The following is a 20,412-nucleotide window of genomic DNA, read 5'->3' on the forward strand; positions in this document are numbered from 1 at the left end:
GGCTCAAAGAATGCCTACAAAAATACACTTACGGAGATTCAATGCACATGTTGGAATCTACGCAAAGCGAACCTTTTATGAAGCGGTTCACGAAATGCTATAAATTTGTTCCTTTCGTTCCTCTGTGTGTGTATGAAAACTTTTATTGTACTGAGGGCCAGAGGCTCGAGTTCTCAAGCCAAGGCGGGCCGCTCCCACGTTGGCACCGTCAGGACAAGCCTTTCAGCGACATCATGGGCCCTCTGGACTGCCCTTAGTTGGTCCTGAAACAATGGGCTTTGAATCCTTTTCTCCCACTGTGTCCATTCTTCAACGAGGTTGGGGAGAGTCGCGGGACACCCCGCCAGCATATGTCTGATTCCAATGATGCCATTACAATCATTGCATTCCATCTTAATCTCCCTCTCTGGATATATTTTATTAATGGTGTACGGTGTGGGATATGTACCCGTTTGCAATAAGCGCAGTGAGACTGCCTGAGCCCTGTTCAGTTTTGAATGTGGCAATGGGAATTGTCTGCGTCCTAAATAGTAATGTTTGGTAACATCATTGTATGTTAATAAATGATCTCTGGATTCCCTCGCTTGATGGTGAACGGCTCGGTTGTGACTGTCACGGCTAGCAAGTCCTCGTGCCAAGTCATGAGCAACCTCATTGAGGTTTACCCGAGTCTCGTCCACTTTCCCCATATGCGCAGGAAACCATCGGATTTCAGTTGTCATAATCACAATGTTTTCAAAAAGTTTAGCTGCAACTCCAGCTACGTAGCCTTTATCAAAACACTTTACAGCGGTTTTCGAATCACTGTAAATGAAGGCCCACTTATTACTCCTTATGGCTAGAGCAATTGCCGCTTGTTCCGACACCGTGGGGTCCTTGGTAAAAATTGTGAGAGCGTCTTGCACCTTCCCTTGATAATTTGATACAATGGCCGTATAGGCTTATTTACCGTTCACCCAGGCGGCATCAACTATAGCTGCCAGTTGGTTCTGCTGCTCTATTTCCTTCAAGAGTGCTTTAGCTCTTGCCTTTCTCCTTTCGACATTATATTCTGGATGCATGTTTCTGGGGAGAGGGTTGGTTCTGATCTTGCTCCTAACTTCAGTCATTAATTCTACTTCACCCTCTATTGGACTCCTCGATGTATTCAGTTCTGCACCTATTGCCTGTAATATGTTCCTGCCAGCTCGTGACTTTGTCAATCTTTCGTGTTGCGCTAGCTGTTGGGCCTCCGCAATTTCTTGCACTGTATTGTGCACCCCTAGACTCATGAGTTTGTCGGTTGCAGCGTTACCGGGTATACCTAGGGCTACTTTAACGAGCTTCCTGAGCATCACATTAAGTTTGTTAAGTTCTGCCTGCTTCCATTTGAATAATCCAGCCACATAAGTGAAGTGACAGAGAGCAAAGGCATGTATTATCCTCAAAGCGCTGTCATCTCCCAGGCCTCTGTGTCTATTGGTAATTCTCCTTAGTAACCTAATGACCTCATCTGTTTTATTCGAGATATGTTGTATTGTTCTGTAGTTAGTATTGTTTCCGTCTATGTGATACCCAAGAACCTTGATTTCTTCACGTTCCTGTGCCTTCGTAAAAAGGAAACTGGCATGCGCATATGCTATCGTGCACCCGTGCTATACGCAGTCAACCTTCCGACGGGCCGTTAACTACTCTTCTTTTTCCGCGTCCTTTTATAGCGTTTAGATAATGAGTGCTTATGTACTGCCTTGTTCAACCTAACATGTTTAGGTCCGCTCCTACTTGAACTGTCTTCTCTTGAATATGTATCCTGCGCCTTTCCTGCAACAGCCTGAAATGTGAAGTTAGCGGTATGCCCAAATAAGTTTTAAACAAATTTTTGATTGCTGGTATTCTTTTCTCGTTAATTTTTGCTGCACAGGCAGCTTCTGGAGAGATCCCTTGTCCTGGATATTTGCCATAGCTTGCAATTTATATTCATGATTAACACGTCGTGATTCTCTCAACAGGCTAGTTGGCGTTGACGCACTATGTACTGCCTGCTTCTAGGACAGTCCCCAGCCGCGGGCATGTGTCATTGCACCAACCGCTTTTTGATCCATTCTCTTGAAATCATCATGATCATAATCAACACGCGGGCAAACTTGTTGGCCAGTCCTTCATTTTGGATATGCGCCATTGTATAGAAATTATACTCATCAACACGTGGAGGCCACTTGAAATGGCTAGTTGAGGCTGGATTTGGAGAAGCATACGTGCGATTGGGGTCAAAGGAACACTGCCTGCCGACGATCTGCACAGCAGCGGTAATTAGTCGACCATGGAAAATATAGTTTTTTTTGCTTGTGACCCCGTGGTAACTGCAATTACTGCTGAACCTTGTTTAGCTAAGAACGTTTTTGTCCGAGGAGCATGGAGGGTACATTTGTTGGGCTTGCGTAAGAAAAAGGCATCTTGATACGGACATTGAACATAAGGTTAACGGTAGAGGAAAACAGGAAAGAACACTTTCTCCAATGCACCCGAGATGGTTTTGAGGTAAGCACTGAAAATATTTTGGGACACCCTATAGAGAACAATAATGAAATGTCTATAGATAAGACTTTATACAGTTCGCTGTCTGCTATATTGAGATCCAAGTGACCTGCCTTATGATATAAGTGTACTGCTTGGCTCGGATAGCCTTTGGCGAAGCAGGATTTGTGCGATATGCGCTATATGCCTCCGATCTAAAAGGTCCTTATTCCGGGAGCCTGCAGCCCATTCAAGAAGTGTATATGCTGCTGTATGCTCCTCCGTATGCTGCTCAAGATTTGATGGAGATGCTGCATGCATGTGTATGCTCCCATGAGTTATAGGTATTTTGTTGACGATGTACTGTTTTTGCAATTTTGTTTGTGCGTCTCCCATGTGTGGTTTCTATGCTATAAATGAAAGCAATTTTGGTATAATGGTTGGAGCATAGGGTTACTGCGCCAAGGAGACAGTGTTAGAATCCCGACGCTCAATGCACTTTCCCTTTTTTTTTCTTCTTTTTTTAAAGAGTGATGAGGAATTTACTCATTCAGGAACTCACCAGCGGCCGACCAACCGAAAACAGACCAACCTAGACGAAGCTATGAGACCGGCGGCAAATAATGCTTCCCTTTAAAACTAGCTGGCGACATGCCTCTACCTAAGTCCAACGGTGCGTCATGATCGAAATCAATGGTAACAACGGATCACCGCTGTTTGGAGGAAAACACCTCTTTCTCTCCCGTTCTTTCGACCTTCTCGACATTTTAAGCATTCGATCATGTTTACCCAGCGTACTCATGTTTTCGTTTCGTTTGTCATCAGTGTAGAATGTGGGCTAAAGGCATTTCGCATTGGTTTTGAATGCCGCTTGCGTCTTATGCTTTTGGAGGAATTAGACTGCAGTAAATGGGATATAATAGGCCTCATGAAGTCAGGAGTACGAAAGTGCTGAAAAGAGGGCACGTCGTGTGCTACCGGGGCTTAGCGGAGAGACGAGAACTAGCAGTCGGATTCCTGATTAATAACGATATAGCTCGCAACATACCGGAATTCTATAGCATTAACGAGAGGGTGGCAGGCCAAACTTAATAAGAGCTACAAACTGAAGGTCGTACAGGTCTACGCCCATATATCCAGTCATGATGACCAGGAAGTCGAAAGCTTCTATGAAGACTTGGAATCGGCGATGGGTAACGTCAAAACAAAATACACTGTACTGATGGGCAAATTAAATGCCAGGGTAAGCAACAAGCAGGCTGGAGACAAGTCATTGAGGGAATATAGCATAGGCTCTAGGAATAGTAGGGTAGAGTTATCAGTAGAGTTTGCAGAACAGAATAATATGTGGATAATGAGTACCTTCTTCCGCAAGCGGGAACCACGAAAGTTGACGTGGAGGAGCCCGAATGGTGAGACTAGAAATGAAATCGACTTTACACTCTGCGCTATCCCTGGCATCATACAAGATGTGGACGTGCTCGGCAAGATGCGCTGCAGTGACCATAGGATGGTAAGAACTATAATTAGCCTAGATTTGAGGAGGGAATGGAAGAAACTGGAACATAAGACGCCGATCAATAAGTTAGCGGCAAGAGGGAAAATAGAGGAATTCCGGATCAAGCTACAGAACAGTATTCAGCAACCCGTGAAGCGGACCTTAGTGTTGAAGATATGAACGACAATCTTATGGGCATCATTAAGGAATGTGCAGTAGAAGTCGGTGGTAACTCCGTTATACAGGATGCCAGTAAGCTATCGCAGGAGACGAAAGTTCTGATCAAGAAACGTGAATGTATGAAAGCCTCTGAACCTACAGCAAGAAAAGAACTTTCCAAGTTAATCAACAAGCGTAAGACAGCTGACATAAGGAAGTACAATATGGATAGAATTGAACATGCTCTCAGGAACGGAGGAAGCCTAAAAGCAGTGAAGAAGAAAGTAGGAATAGGCAAGAATCAGACGTACGCGTTAAGAGACAAAGCCGGCAATGTCATTACTAATATGGATGAGATCGTTCAAGTGGCTGAGGAGTTCTACAGAGATTCATACAGTACCAGTGGCACCCACGACGATAATGGAAGAGAGAATAGTCTAGAAGAATTTGAACTCCCACAAGTGACGCCGGAAGAAGTAAAGAAAGCCTTGGGAGCTATGCAGAGGGGGAAGGCAGCTGGGGAGGATCAGATAACAGCACATTTGTCGAAGGATGGTGGGCAGATTTTTCTAGAAAAACTGGCCACCCTGCATACGCAATGCCTCATGTCTTCGACCGTACTGGAATCTTAGAAGAACGCTAACATAATTCTAATTCATAAGAAAGGGGACGTCAAAGATTTGAAAAATTATTGACCGATCAGCTTACTATCCGTTGCCTACAAAGTATTTCTTAAGATAATTGCAAATAGGATCAGGAACACCTGAGACTTCCTTCAACCAAAGGACCAGGGAGGATTCCGTAAAGGCTACTCAACTATAGACCATATTCACACTATATATATATATATATATATATATATATATATATATATATATATATATATAGCTTTCATTGAATACGCGAAAGCGTTCCATTCAGTCAAAACCTCAGCAGTCATGGAGGCATTACGGAATCAGGGTCTAGGTGAGCCGTATGTAAAAATACTGAGATATCTACAGCGGCTCCACAGCCACCATAGTCCTCTATAAAGAAAGCAGCAACATCCCAATAAAGAAAAGCGTCAGGCAGGGAGATACGATCTCTCCAATGCTATTCATAGCGTGTTTACAGGAGGTATTCAGAGACCTGGATTGGGAAGAATTGGGGATAAAAGGTATTCGAGAATACCTTAGTAACTTGCGATTCGCTGATGATATTGCCTTGCTTAGTAACTCAGGGGACCAATTGCAATGCATGCTCACTGACCTGGAGAGGCAAAGCAGAAGAGTGGGTCTAAAAATTAATCTGCAAAAAACTAAAGTAATGCTTAACAGTCTCAGAAGAGATCAGCAATTTACAATAGGCAGCGAGGCACTGGAAGTCGTAAAGGAATACATCTACTTAGGGCAGTTAGTGACTGCGGATCGGGATCACGAGACTGAAATAATCGGAAGCATAAGAATGGGCTGGGGTGCGTTTGGCAGGCGTTCTCAGATTATGAACAGCAGGTTGCCATTATCCCTCAAGAAAAAAGTGTATAAAAGCTGTGTCTTACCAGTACTCACGTACGGGGCAGAAACCTGGAGGCTTACGAAAAGGGTTCTACTCAAATTGAGGACGACGTAACGAGCTATAGAAAGAAGAATGATGGGTGTAACGTTAAGGGATAAAAAAGAGCAGATTGGATGAGGGAACAAACGTGCGTTAATGACATCTTAGTTGGAATCAAGAAAAAGAACTGGGCATTGGCAGGACATGTAATGAGGAGGGAAGATAACCGATGGTCATTAAGGGTTACGGATTGGATTTCAAGAGAAGGGAAGCGTAGCAGGGGACGGCAGAAAGTTCGGTGGGCGGATGAGATTAAGAAGTTTGCAGGGACAACATGGCCACAATTAGTACATGGCCGGGGTAGCTGGAGAAGTATGGGAGAGGCCTTTGCCCTGCAGTGGGCGTAACCAGGCTGATGATGATGATGATTACTCGTATGGCACTTTCCGATTCTTTGCCCTGTTGCTCTACCTATGGGGCACAAGTTCACCGTGTTGTTTGGTAGAGCTGCTGAGGTTTGCAGGCCCTAATTTTCTTTGCTTTTATGCGCCCCGCTAAATCTTCGCACCAGCTGTGAGCAGTTGACGTTTTAAAGCGAATTATTTTTTCCTGTACCACTCCATAGCTCGTGCACACTACGCGCGATCAGTCGAGAAGCGTGTCCGCGTGTTGATTATAGTGAGAATTATTTTCACGCAATGGCACATACTGCGCGTTGTTGTTGTTGTTGATGATGATGATGATCATCATCATCATCATCATGAGCATCATGAGCATGAGCATCCGCCATGAACCGGTGGTACAATGGCACATGCCTGCAACGCGAGATCGGCCAAGAAGCACAAGGCACATATCGTGTCAATGGTAATAAGCTGGTTGAGGTGATTGCCGAGTGTAGATGATCAATATGATATACGTACTATGACATACAGCCGCAACAGGGGACTGGCCTAGAAGCGGCTTCGCACATTTAAAATTAAGAAGATGAAGATATTCAAGCCAGATAAGATTTGTAATATGGAGTAACATGGGCAGATATGTGAAGGCTGAGCACATACGCGTGACTGTTTCCCTTACGATAAGGACGCAGGCATAAAATCGGCAAATTACAGCATTTCATTAAGGCTTCACGAAAGCTTCGCTTCAGATAGATTCGAATTTGTGCGTTTTCCCTGCCTAATTCTTTCAAGTGAATGCAAACCTACTAGGCTAAAACCCGACCGAATGATCGGCACCGGCGAAAGCATGGAATGGTAAATAAGGAAAACTTTGATTTAACACCATCGAGACATGGCGTAAAGCCGCATTAAAACTACTGTCGCACCTGCCATAAATGTCTTAATTGTCGTATTTAACGTAACTGCTTGAACTTGTGTTACATAGTTAACATTCAGTAGATACGTTTATTTTTCTTTTCGACCGGATAATCAGCGCTCCCGAACAACAAAGAAACTAAGTTTTCAATACGGTGTAAATTAGCATGCGAGCGCTATCAAATGTGCTAGCTGAACCACAGGAAACTATGCAGCAACCAATGAGGATGTCGCCTGTCCGCTGGTTTTCTAATCGAGGAATCTGAGAAGCGCGGAAGCGCGGAAGCCCCGTGACCGCTAGATGCAAACCGAAACTGCTTCGCGCATTGGTGCCATCGTAACAGTCGTATCTGTGCCTGTCGTAAAAAGAGCGGGTACTGGTTGTTGGTGTTGCGTACTTCGCGCTCAATGCGACAATAGTCTGAACTAGTGGAGCTTTATGTGCTTGCGCTTACAATCGGTGCGAACGATCCGTATGGAGCGTACGTAGTCCAAACAAGGCTTAGGCAACAAAGCGAAGCGCCTACTAAAGACTAGCGCATCTTGGTAACTAGGGGCCGTATAACGTGAAACTATTCCAATATGCTTCTATTCCAATCTCCTGACGTCAAATTTGCGTAACCACCAACGCAAGCACCGGGTGGTCACCTGCAGGGTTCTCGCTCTTCTCGTACATAGGAGGTCACTTTTGTTTGGTTGAAAAACGAATAACACTGCCTACACTGAGCGGTTTGTCGTATCTAATTGGCTGACAAGAGGCGAGGAGAAAGCTCAAGTGGAGAGGGATTCGATGGGGTCGCGCCACTGCACTGAAAGTCGATAACCGGATGAAGAGGGTGGTGCCGGCGTCTACGATTGGTCGGCTTTCTCTTACTTAGCTTGCGGTGGCTGGTCGAAAATCGCGGCGGCATGCAACGGAACCTCAAGAATGACGCTAAAACGGACCCTCAGCAAAGAAGAGTTGGCAGAATGGGGGGTTAAACGTGCCAAAAGTGCTCGAAAACGTTACACGGCCACGCCAGAACTTTTATTATACGCAAATACACCCATGCACTCCGGCAGGTGCGAGTAGCCAGTGTCTGAGCGATCGGCAGCAGCCATCTTTTATTCATTTCGGAACGGGGCAGCCTGCGGCTATTCCGAAGAAAATTCAGTGTTGTTCGGCATATTAATGCATCTTTATCGCGTACACGTCACTTTGACGCGGTGACTTCTTGCGGTTTTGTGATGTCGCGTGACAGGCAGGTGAAGTGGGTGCAGCCCGAAAACTTTTGACCAATAGCCGAGGGCTAATGGCGAAAAGGGATCAAATCAGAAATAAACGTTTTTCTTTTTTCTGTGAAATCATGCATAATCAGTGTGTACACATCATATCAGATCGGGAGGTATCGCGGATTTCGTGACGTCGCGTGACAGACAGGCGAAGTGGGGGGTGGTCGAAAAATGTTTTTCACCAATCGTGGAGGGCTGATAGCAGAATTGGAATAGAAAACTTTGGAATAGTTTTACGTTATAGCCTCCTAGGATTCATTACGTTTGTCTGCGGGACGTAACCCATCCCCCCACCTGGCACGTATGCGCACTGACTTGGCCGAAACTTCGGTAACATCGCGGGTACAAATTCAAGTTTTCAACTGCTACACTATTCTCTTCCAGAAATACTAAACAGGTTTCAACTAACAAATGAATATCTGCGTGGGTTCGGAAAGAAGACATTATTGCAAATGGTGGTTAATTTCCAATGGTGATCTTTTTTTGTATGGTGTCATTGTTTTCCTGCATTTAAGCATTTTGCAGTCTTGTGCGTATTCTGTGTGTGCTATGTGAACTACGCTTTCTGAGAAATATTTTGTGCTAGTGAACGGTTCATTTTACCTACGTGGCGGCCATGCACAGTTGGCAAAAGCCGGAGAGCGTCACGCTGAGCACGTTGATCAGGAAGACTATCAAGAAGGCCATCGGGCTCCCCATGCGCACAAGCTCGAATGCGTCTCGGCACGCACAATACGATGGAAGAGACTGCAGAAGAGCAGGAGAGGGCCCAATACGCTAGGCTGTCCAACACCGAAGCGGGTAGGAGCGTCCCGCGGGAGCTGGGGGTACCTCAGGTGGAAATCGAGTCTCGCTTTTGCGGTCTCCCTCGGGACAGCGGAAATGCGTCGTCGTCACTCTGATTCCACGCAACGTTCATCCCGAACATAACGTGGCTAGGAGACTAGCTAGGGCAGAGGCTCGCCTGCTCGAGGCTCGGGAACCGGCTTGGGATTGCTATTTTGTCGACGCTGCCCGCTACTTTGACGGGACGGCGTTCGTAGCGGTGGGCATCATCACGGCGGGAAAATCACGAACTCTATGACGGTTCGAACGAAGTCGGCCGAGGTGGCGGAACAGGTGGCGATAGAACTGACCCTGATGACGACAGAAGGACCACAATTTACAGTGCAACGAGAACGGCTGTCTGAGCATACGCCAAGGGCACCGTTTTGAAGCAGGTCCTGCGGATTCTCCGGGACAAGGACATCAAGCCGCACACAATTCTCTGTTTCCCCGCACACATGATACGGATCGAGTAAACAACATCGATCTGATAATAGAGTGGTTAATTATATTTCAAGAATTCGTTTACTTGCTTCACTTTCTTTAATTTTGTCTTTCGGTGTGCGCCCCTGCGGGCTGCGCTCGCTCTAGACCAATCCTCCGAAATTGGGGTATGACCCACAGTAACACAAGAGGCACACAATCGCTGATTGTTGCTTGACATGATTCGTACTTTTCTGTGCATATACATCTGTCATCAACAAATCGTACGCATCACCGTTAGCTGAAAAGCATTCGATGAACTGCTTTACTTTAGCCTTAGTTGTATACATTTCAACATGTGCGTTGTATATTTATGCCTGTTTTATAATTTTTTTAATACTCATGTTTAATTTTTAGCTAGTTTTGTAATTTTCTTCAACAACGCCAAGACGAACACTGCCTCGTTGTCTTCATGCAGCAGTGGCTATATATGTGTACCAGTGGAGCCTCGCACAGAGGCTTCTATAGCGCAGCGTCTCCTATAGGGTCAGTCACGCCCATTCATTCATTCATTCATTCATTCATTCAACAATTCCCTTCCAATTTGTATTTTGTATTGTTTTCTTTCTTTCCTAATAATCCTTTAAATTTTGCCTACTCTTTACAGTTGCGACTGCTACATGTACAATCAATTGAAGTGCAAGCTGTAAGCGCGCTTTTCTGGCACTTTCTCCACTGTTTCGAAGAACGCTTCACAGATGGCGCGACACTGGGAGCAGAGCGCTTCAAAAAAAGCAAATGCTGCACCAACGCTTGCTCTCACTGCGCATGCGCTTTCCCTAGGGCGGCCGAAGGCTAGCGGGGCCCACTTCCTCGCTCCCTTCGAACGGGATCGGTCGCCCGAGCGTTCGCGCTGCGAATGGTTGCGCGTGCCCGCGTTTTTTGTACCTCCGCGTACTTCGGCGTCGCGTGCCACGCTCCTCCACAGGAGCAAACGTTGATCTCCAGAAACACGCTTTTGTGACACGCCTCCCGGGTTAGAGCAACTGCGGCTCGCTGGCAATGGAGTGAGAAGCTCGTGAGACCCAGATCGGGAAGTGCTCTACTGCGGACCTGCGGAACTTGCTCTTCGAATATGGAGGTCCACTCCGTCTAGTCAACAGTTCTTTCATAACGACGATGACGAAAAAGCGGAGAGAACACACGCAGACTAGCCGGTTTTCAGGGTCGTCAAAGGATGTGGCACTCATGCGGGTGTGTGCCCGCGGTTTTCTTGTCTCGGTAGCATGCGCTCGCCGGTCGCAAACACTGGAGCAAGTACCTTATCACCGCGTTGCTGACTCGTCACTCGTAAGCATCGCAATGCTACTCCCGCTCTGTCACATACCACCGGCGGACCACGTGAGCCTGTAACCCAAAGGTTCTGTAAAAAATAATATTGCACTGCCGCCTGTTGATCGACGCACTCGCGAATCTCGTGCACGGTGGCTCACCGCTCTTCGGCGCGTTCGACTTGCAGCGTTGCCACATTGTGGACTCGGTTCAAGCATCTCTCCGAATTACGGAGCAATAAGTGCACCGTGTATGTTTGGCTGTGTTCCACCTGTGAGCCCGCTGAAGCCTTCTGCAATGATGCACCTGCGTTCTTTTAGATCTTTTGGATGACGTATTTCTCACTGATTGGCTGACAGGTTGTCCGAACCCTCGCTGTAGCCTCCTGGAATTCAATTTCCCACTTCGGTGCAGCGGACAACAGTCAATGTGCGATTAGTTGCGTGCCGTATTTTAATCATGGCCTTCGCGACCTGGACCGCCGGAAGCTCCAACTCTGGTGTCCTGCACGCCTTCATGGATGCTTCGGGCAACGAACCTTCAGTGCCCGCGTGTGCGAGGATGACCTGTGGGGAAGCGAATGCCGTCTGTGGAGCTCGCCATCCCAAAGCAGCTCGAAGTGAGGCTTCGCGCGACCTCCTGGGATATTTCCGCCGCATCTGCGCTTCAACTGCCAGGAGGACACGAGCCTACTGGAAATCCGCTTGCAACGATTTGGGCCACACACCGCCGGAACCCTCGTCCCCGAAGCATCAACACCGCCCGCATCGAAGACGTCACCAAAGGCAACGCGGTAGCGCGGTCAGTGACGCGCCGGAGAGTGACCGCAGTTTTGCCCGCCTTAAGTGGCGGTGCTACGTGGGTGGTGGTGTTGGTGGTGGTGACACGTGGTTGCCCGTGGTGTGCGCCGTCTCCGTGGCCATGCTGTGTTACCTCAATTCGCTCGACGGCGAATTCGTGCACGACGACATGGTGGCAGTGGTGGGGAATCCCGACGTCACCGGCGAGAGCCCGCGCAAATCACGGGGTTCTTCGACGTCGTCGTCGCTCTGGATGAACGACTTCTGGGGCCGAGCGATGGCCGATCCCCGAAGTCACAAGTCATACCGGCCGCTCACCGTGCTCACATTCAGGTGAGAGGTCGCGTTCATCTACAGTTTCAAAATGTAGCTTCAGGAGTGTTTACCTTCGTGTTTATTATTCAGAGATAAAAATTGCCGTACGCCTCAGTGTATCACGAAGCTGCCGAGGAAACCAAGGCAGTATTTTCATTCTTCAAAAACCGCACGTGCTTGTTAGCAGCTTCCTGCTACAGTCGGGTGGGCGAGAGTTTTTCTCGTTAGTGAACCTCCGTCCACCTTGCGGGCTTCTGGAGAAATGATTACCAATATTTGTCATTATTTGAAGAACTGATGCACATAGTACCAAGCTAGTTCAAAACGTATGAAAAGGGTAAAAAGTGCACCAGTCTGAAGAAACATATGGTAGCGTAATTTTGAATGTATCCTTTGTCATGCGCTAGCATTAGCAGTGTGAAAGTGCAAGCTTGTGAAGTGTGGGAAGCCAGACACGAGGTAATCATACATATATATATATATATATATATATATATATATATATATATACATAGTGCTACTAACAAATTCATTGTTGCAACAAACCACGAAAAATAGTGACTTGGGTAGGAAGACTACGAAACGACAGATTGAGCGCTGCCTAATAGTGGCCTGCTCGCGGCCCAGCCAGTTGCGCTTCGCTCCTCGAAGAGGCCGGAGGTGTGTCGAGTCAGCTAGTGAGAAACATTCTGCAATGTGCTGAATGCGGATTAAATCTTAGATGTGGGACCTCAAACTGGTGCTACACAGTGCTTACGCGTTTGTCTCGCATTTACCGCTATCGCACCAATAATTTCTTTTTGTACCTCTTAGAATATCCTTTAGCAAAGTGTATTCCTCATTTCTTTCGTGTTCAAGCGCAACCCTAGAAAACTTAATTTGTATGCATTATTCCGTACAGTCACGTATTATGTGAAATTTCTTACGCCGAGTGCTTAGTCATACACGAGAGGTATAGGGAAGTTGGTCAGGCATTCATTTGATTTTTCGCTGTTCTCAAAGACAACCATCGCGTTCATCGTGGCACTCCGTTGGTCGGTCTTCTATTTCCCTTCGCTTCAAATTGTACATGTTTGTGCTCGTTAGGCTGTTTTCATATACGGGTTTTATTTCCCTCAACAATGTGGAAACTGAAAGAAAGTAAAATAGTAAAACTGAAAAATACTAAGAACAATCTTTCACGCAGATCTGTGCAGTATTGTATGACTTCCACGTTTTTGTGCTTTTTCATCATAGAATTTAGCTTTGGAAAGGTCTCTGGATGCCGAGAAAGGCGCGGAGATTAAGATAACTGATATACATTTACCTGGAAAAAGCTGCATGTGGCTACGTACAGTCTGTATTTTCGTTACATGATGTACCAAAGACAATGTCAAGTGAACAAGTTTGATTGTAGGCAAGGACAAACGCATATTTGAATAATGAACGCACACATAAGCGGACTAAAGTTCAGAGTACCCTTTTTTAAGGACCATAGTCGACTCTTTTTGCTTGTATATTTACCCTGTAATTGCTCCTACAGGGTGGACGGTGCTTAGTCAAGCTGCAGTATCCGCAGGTTTTTCGCCATCTCCCCTTTTTCACAGATGTTTTTTGTTTGGTGAAAATGATACAATGACTGACTGACTGAATGACTGACTGACTGACTGACTGAGTGTGGGGTGCACAAAATTCGAGGAACCTTCTCTCCCTCTAGGGCTGTTATCAAGCCAAGGGGACCCAAAGCAAGCGGGTGAAAAAGTAAAAGTACGAGCCAACAGCGGTTGGGATCTGAGAAATACTAGCTTTTATCTGGTGTATTAGTGTACCAAGTCACTTGTTGTTCCATGTTTCCCATGTTTGTTATTGGATGCGGGGGGGGGGTGGGGGGGTGGGGGGGGGAGGTAGACAAATTTTCTTTTTTTTTTGATGTCAATAGGCTGCTGAATCGCCCTAACTTCTCCCACACTCCCTTACGTTCCCTTACTCTTACTCTTACAAGAAGCCCGTTATATGACGGTTATTTTGCTTTAGTTTACTCTTTTTCTTTTCTTTTTAGACTTCACTGCCTTCAGGGTCGGCCCAAATTCATACACTGCACTATCGCTGGGATCGGCCTACATTTCACATTTGAAGTCAAGGATCTGACAGAACCCCGTCTGGTCGGGAGGGTACATGACGAAAATTAAATGGCAGCGACTGAAAAACGGATAGATAGAATGACGTTCCGGCTCACCCACGGGAGCCTCATGAAGAAGGCTTCCACGGGGGATCCGAAAGGTCATTCCATCTTTGCTTTTTCTGGTTAGTGCCATCTAATTTTCGTCAGATTTCCCACACTTTCCTATTCTGCTTATAGGTGCGCGCAGTTTGAACGAGCTCATCTCAGTTTTACTTTATCCTATTTGCACTAATTACGCATTAAAACAACTCCGTACATTGCTCTACGCTAATTTACAGTTTTTGTGTGTGTTTGTATTCCATGATTTACTTAAGATTCCTTTTGTTGTCCTATGTTCAACGAAAGACTCAAATAGACTAGTTTACGAGACAGAAGCAGTTGTATATTCACAACCCACAAATCCGAAATCGATCTGAACTCAAGAAACAAAACTTTGGCTTCAAAAAAGAAAATAGTCCTTCCTTGCTCAGAAGACGGCCGCTTAGGGAAGAAAGAGGAATCGTGAATTCTGTGGCGGCTACGCCAGTTTGGATAGGCATGACGCTCTGCCCTTTCCAACGTGCGTGCGAGGGATCCGCTGCGTGCAATACCTTTCCTTTTACAATATCAAAAAATGCGTTTCAGTATTTCTTATTTTTTTTTCTGGCACTTGCATGCATGTTGGTGCGTTATTGCGAGTGCACTGTGGGTTTGGCATGTTATTTTTTTTTCCAAATTTGTTCATGTCTGCGCGAAGGAAGAAGACAACGGTGACGCAATGTAATGCGGAAAGTGAACGAACTTCCTTTGTGGGCGTGTGATGCCGCGCGGCCATCGAGTCACGCCATCCAGGCACCGTGCCATCGCATGGTTCGGCGCAGATGAACGCCTCCCGGATCAATGCTTCGCAAACGTCCACCCATCGCGTAACCGTCGATATGCCCATAAGTCACAGACCTCCGCTCCCTTCCTAAAAAGCTTTGTTGCTGCAATGGAGTGCACAAGGGTTACGAACTCTGGAGGTGACCACTGAGCCGCGTTATTACTTGTTCGGGGTGCCCAATGTGCCTACACCGTGATAGTTTGGCGCCACCAGCACCGCGGTGTCCTTGCGTGTTTCTCTTTTTAAGCTATAGAAAATTTTCGAAGTACGGCGTCCCTGTTAGCGTTTGCTTGCGATGTATTTTTATTGGTAAATAGTTACTGAACGCCAATTAGGCATTGTCAGAATTTGTGACGTCGCAGATTGCTTGGAGGAATCTCACTATCGCATGACCAGTTTTTTTTTTTCTTGTTCTTTTGTGCATTTCGCAAAGTTCACCGCGTGCAGGCTAAACTAAGGCAGGTCTATCTTGAAATCTCTAACCAGTGAAAGTTAGCTTCATATTTAACGTGAGGGCTCTCTAAAACGCTTTTGGGGGTTCACTCCACGCAGTTAGGCGCCTAGACGACGCAAAGCTTGAAAGTGCAGTGCTTCAGCGTGAAGCCACTGGTTCGGTGTTTCTTGTGAAAAGCTTGCGCAGCGAAGAAGTGAACGTGATAATCGTCTTTGTGCTGCCCTGTCGACGCGTACCCTAGGATTACGTGCGCTGCCTGTCCATTAGCGTGACAAAGTGGTGCCGTGCTTCGAGGCCTGGTGTTATCTGGGAGGAGCAGTGCTGATACAATCTTTCAATCTACCAAGTTTTTGTTGTTGTTGCTGTTTTGACTGTGGATGTGACTTTGTGGTCGTCTTTCTCGTCGACTTCTCTCAGGGATACTACTCGTTTCAATTTATTCTCCAAAATTGGAGATTGTCTGAGCGTGAAGACTTTTGCAGATTCTAGACAGCTTATATACAGTCCGTATATGGTCTTCTGTTCAGTCGCTGAATTGCACTAATACGCAATGGTTTCATTTTCTATTGAATTACTTACTTACTTACTTAATTACTGTAGCAGGTTTGCCATTGCTGTAGCATTGAATTTTACAACAATATTAATATTATATAGGGCTTTCCGGCCGGTGTTACCCAAGTTCTTCTACAAAAAAAAATTAAGAAAACACGGTGCGATATACAACTATTAGACTTAGTGTTCCGTTGTCTAACCTCTCATGACCAAAGGCCGTAATTCTGCTAATTTTATCTTACATAGGTTTTTTTAACTATGCTTTCAATGACTAGCTCGTCTAATGTTAACAGGGACACAACGTAGAATATTAGATAGACCAGCACGAGACCAAAAGAAAAAGAAAAGACATGTGGAGGCTATCCAAAAAGGAACCTATATACAATGCCGATAAAATGTCGTGATGTGTCCTCCAGCTGGAAAACGGCACACGACAGACTAACCTACATAATCACGACACCTACAGAATCGGTGCCCGCCTTGCAATGGAACTTTAATTGAAAGTAGCGAGTGTTTTGTGCGCCTCTTTGGTGCCTTTTTGCGTTGTCCAAATTTAGGTATCCGTACGTACTAGCCCCATCGCAGTGCTTGCTGAAGAATATCTTCAGCCATGAATAATGACAGGCTCTATAAACGTGCAAAAGTAGGTGAACAGTATACCAAAGTGCCGAAGACTCCACTAAACGAATGTCGAGATTGGAGGGAAATCTATTGCATATGTCTTAGCGAGTCCTCGGAATTACTGAGTAATTAGCCCTCGGCCTGCGGCACAAGCCGTGACGTCACATTCTTTCATAACAAACTAGAATCACCTGCAGAGACTTATAAGATGATTCTTCGCTGCAGACATTGCGAGGAAGGACATACTATTCCTTTGCTGGCTGTTGGCGGGACTCGTCGCCTCCAACACATTGTCAAGTATAGTGCATTCACATCTGTGGTTTCAGTTCAGTGGCCATGTATTGCAACACCGTCCAAAGTGGAATGGGGCAACAATGGGGTAACCAGAGGGTTGAACGTACCCGCAGCTTCACCTCATTGATCCTTCTTTTTTTCCTTGCCACTGCCAAACAGAACTATGACAAAAATATGCAGATGCCGTCAACAGGTGTGGATCTTTCAAGCGAAACCTTCTTGAAGCTGTTAAAGTTAGACTTCTGAAGCTGCTAAACTGAATACATTTTGCACAGCGTTCTGCAATACAGCGATTATCTGGCTGCTACTCAAGGCGGCAACACACGGCGACCTCACCGCATGATCACTGTGTCCGAGCAATATACTGCCTCCACGATTGACTCCATTTTCTATGACGCTGCATCCAACAAGGGCTCGATCCAGCATGTAGTCGAACGGTAAAACTGCACTTTATTCGGCGAAAACCGGACCTACGGGGTCCGCCATACCCCAGAAAAGTAAGCATCGAAAGGTTACTGTGTTTTGCTATGAGGGTATTTAGGTATATATATATATATATTTTTTTTTCACTGCGTAATTCTGCAGAAAACAAGGTCGGTTCCCAAGACCCCTGTAAGCTTAGTAAAGACGGTAGTGGCATCCTCTGTAAATGCCATTCGGCAAGGGAGAAGCAGAACCCACGGTCCAAAAAAGTCGGGGAGCGTGCGCAAAAAAAAAGAAACGTGGCTTAAGATGTCGCTCACTCTGGCAGGAGTATCCTGCACAAAAAAAGATAAAATTTTCAACATTTCAAAGCCACCTGTACGCTATAAGAGGTGCCTCAGTGCAAAGGGCTCCGGCGTACGTATTTAAGCTCGGATGTGTGGTTCTTTCGTGTGCCCCCAGAACATGAGGAAGCGAGCTCTTTGGCATTTCACATGCACCGGAGTGTTCTTTCTGCGGCCGGGAATCGAGCCTGCCAACTCGTGCTGTGCGATGGAACGCCACCACCAGGTTAGTTACAGCGAAGGGTACAACCCAGTTTTTGGCACACTGTGATCAATTCAGAATACTGGAATAATATGGGAATTATTATTGCTGTATGTGGTCCTGCAAATCTGCCACCGGTTGAATTTATATCGAGATAACACTCTATAGCGGAATTTTCAAACGTATTTGCCTATCCTCACGCATAAATGTCACCATGACATGCTGAGCTAGATGTTGGAAAATCACTGAATAGGATTCCGTACGTGTATGAACAGCGCACGCAGGATAATCGCTTTCTGGCATAGTAGCAATGCAGTGTATTGTGTATGCCCTCAACAGTATATATGGCGCGTGATATCTTAAATATTCTATTACACAGATGCCGTCCCTAATATCATGTGTTACATAGATACATTTATCATGTGCGCATGCGCCAATTACCGCACCATAGGAATTAAGAAAGAAAGAACACCGGCTTTGAGACTAATTCTTATCATGCTGGCTTCTTTTTATGAATAAAAATAATTTTATTATCACCATCGTGAACTTATGAAGGCAGAGGTAAAGGCGCTTTATTAGAATGATCTAAACTGAAATAAAGCTTTCTTATCACTCACTCAAACCCAGCAGGCGTTAGAGCAGCCGGGCTCTTTTCCTCCACAGCAAATCTCTCCATTTTATTTAAATGTCAAAATCTTTCAACGCGCGTGCTCTAGGAGCAGCACTAGGCCTGCCTAACGAAACAGTAAAATTGCTGCTGATGCACATCGCGCGGTGGGTGAGCAACAACTCTATGACCAGAATCAAGGCTGCACAATGGCTTCGCTAATCCTGCGTACACCGTGTCCGCCGTCGGCTCTTCCGAGCTGTGCCCCAGCTCAGAGAGGTTTCTCAATATTTCATTCGCCCAGTACAGTGAATACGAATGTTCTACGGACTTCGTAAAGAAGGCAGGGACTTAACCGGATTAAAAACTTGTTCACTCACGTGGAAACAGGCTCTTTTTCTGTCCAAGAAAGCCCACGAAGAAAGCAGAGGGGCCCATGGAAAGCTATTTTTTCGGTACTGCGGAGAATAACGCACGTATTCTTTTGTAATTACTGGCATGCAACTAAAATACCAAGATACTGTAGTTTACGTACGGCATTGCGTGCGCTATAGCGTGAACAGAATGCACAAGGCGATACGCGAAGCGTCATGTACTCGTCGTTATGTCACTTCTTGTGTTTTGCTGGCGGCGCACTGCGCATGGGAAACTTCCGGCGCCCGTTTTACCTTAATTGCGTGGACGACCAAGTTCACACAGTTAAGTGGAGTGATTTGGCCATTCCTGCTCTTTAAATACGACGTCTTCCACACAGCTACGTGCAAGGATGATTTGTAACCGGCTTGTTACGTTGATAAAATTAGCTCCGGAAGTTTTATGCATGCAGTGTGCTGCTATAGCCGAGCACAAAAGGCGACAGAAGGACGGGGACGCCGCTTCTTCCGTTCATGCTACAGCGCACATAATGGCGTGGCCGAAGGCCTTATATGGGCATCTTATGCTATGTTTATCAGTTTGCTGAGGGTACATTATGTAGCACAGTATTTATATCTGGCACACTGTGCTTTTTGCGTCGGCGAAATTCACTTTTGCAAATAGTTATGCCATGTGCATTAAATTACGTATTCAAAGGCACCCAAGCGTATACAAATCACTTTCAAGAGTGGTGCATGATGTTGCGTGCAGCCCGAGCATAAGCACAAATTCATTTAAGATAAAGTTTATTGAAACTGCAGGAAAATTCAGAGAAAATATTTACGATAATAGGTGCTTGTGGATCAAATGCGGCTCTTGCGAATTTTTTGCGTGTTTTAAACTTTGATACTCTTGTTATTCACAGTGTTCTTGTTGTCTAAAAAAAATAACTTTGACCCGGCGTGGTTGTGGAGTGGCTATGGTGTTGGGCTGCTGAGCACGAGGTTGCGGGATTGAATCCCGGCCATGGCGACCGTATTTCGGTGGAGGCGAAAACACCCGTGTACTTAAATTTAGGTGTACGTTAAAGAACCCCATGTGGTCGAAATTTCCGGAGTCCTCCACTACGGCATGCCTCATGATCAGAAAGTGGTTTTGTCACGCAAAACCCCATAATTTATTTAAAAAGAACTTTGGCGAACGGAAACTTCAGATTCAAGGAACACAGGGGGAACAATAATGTGTGGCGAAACTCTCACGTTCTTGGTTTAGTTAGAAGTGTTACATATATATAGTGAAACTTTCCTCTTTTTTTTTCATGTGCCATTACGGGTTCGCAGTTGGTTTCTCCTGTGTCCTCGATGAACAAAACAGCGCACCCCATTTTGCAATTTGGCGGAATAAAAGAGCACGTTATGGCTACAATCTAGGCTAAGTTCAACGCATGCGGAATTACTGCGGTCATGACAATACATTACGCGAGTGTTAGGAGTAATTAAGGTCATTACATGGATGTTATGAGAGTAATTCGCAAAAGGTGCAAAATTAAGCACGCTTCCCTGGCATAAATACAAA

This window comes from Dermacentor albipictus, chromosome 9, assembly GCF_038994185.2.
Source record: "Dermacentor albipictus isolate Rhodes 1998 colony chromosome 9, USDA_Dalb.pri_finalv2, whole genome shotgun sequence".
Classification (NCBI taxonomy): domain Eukaryota; kingdom Metazoa; phylum Arthropoda; class Arachnida; order Ixodida; family Ixodidae; genus Dermacentor; species Dermacentor albipictus.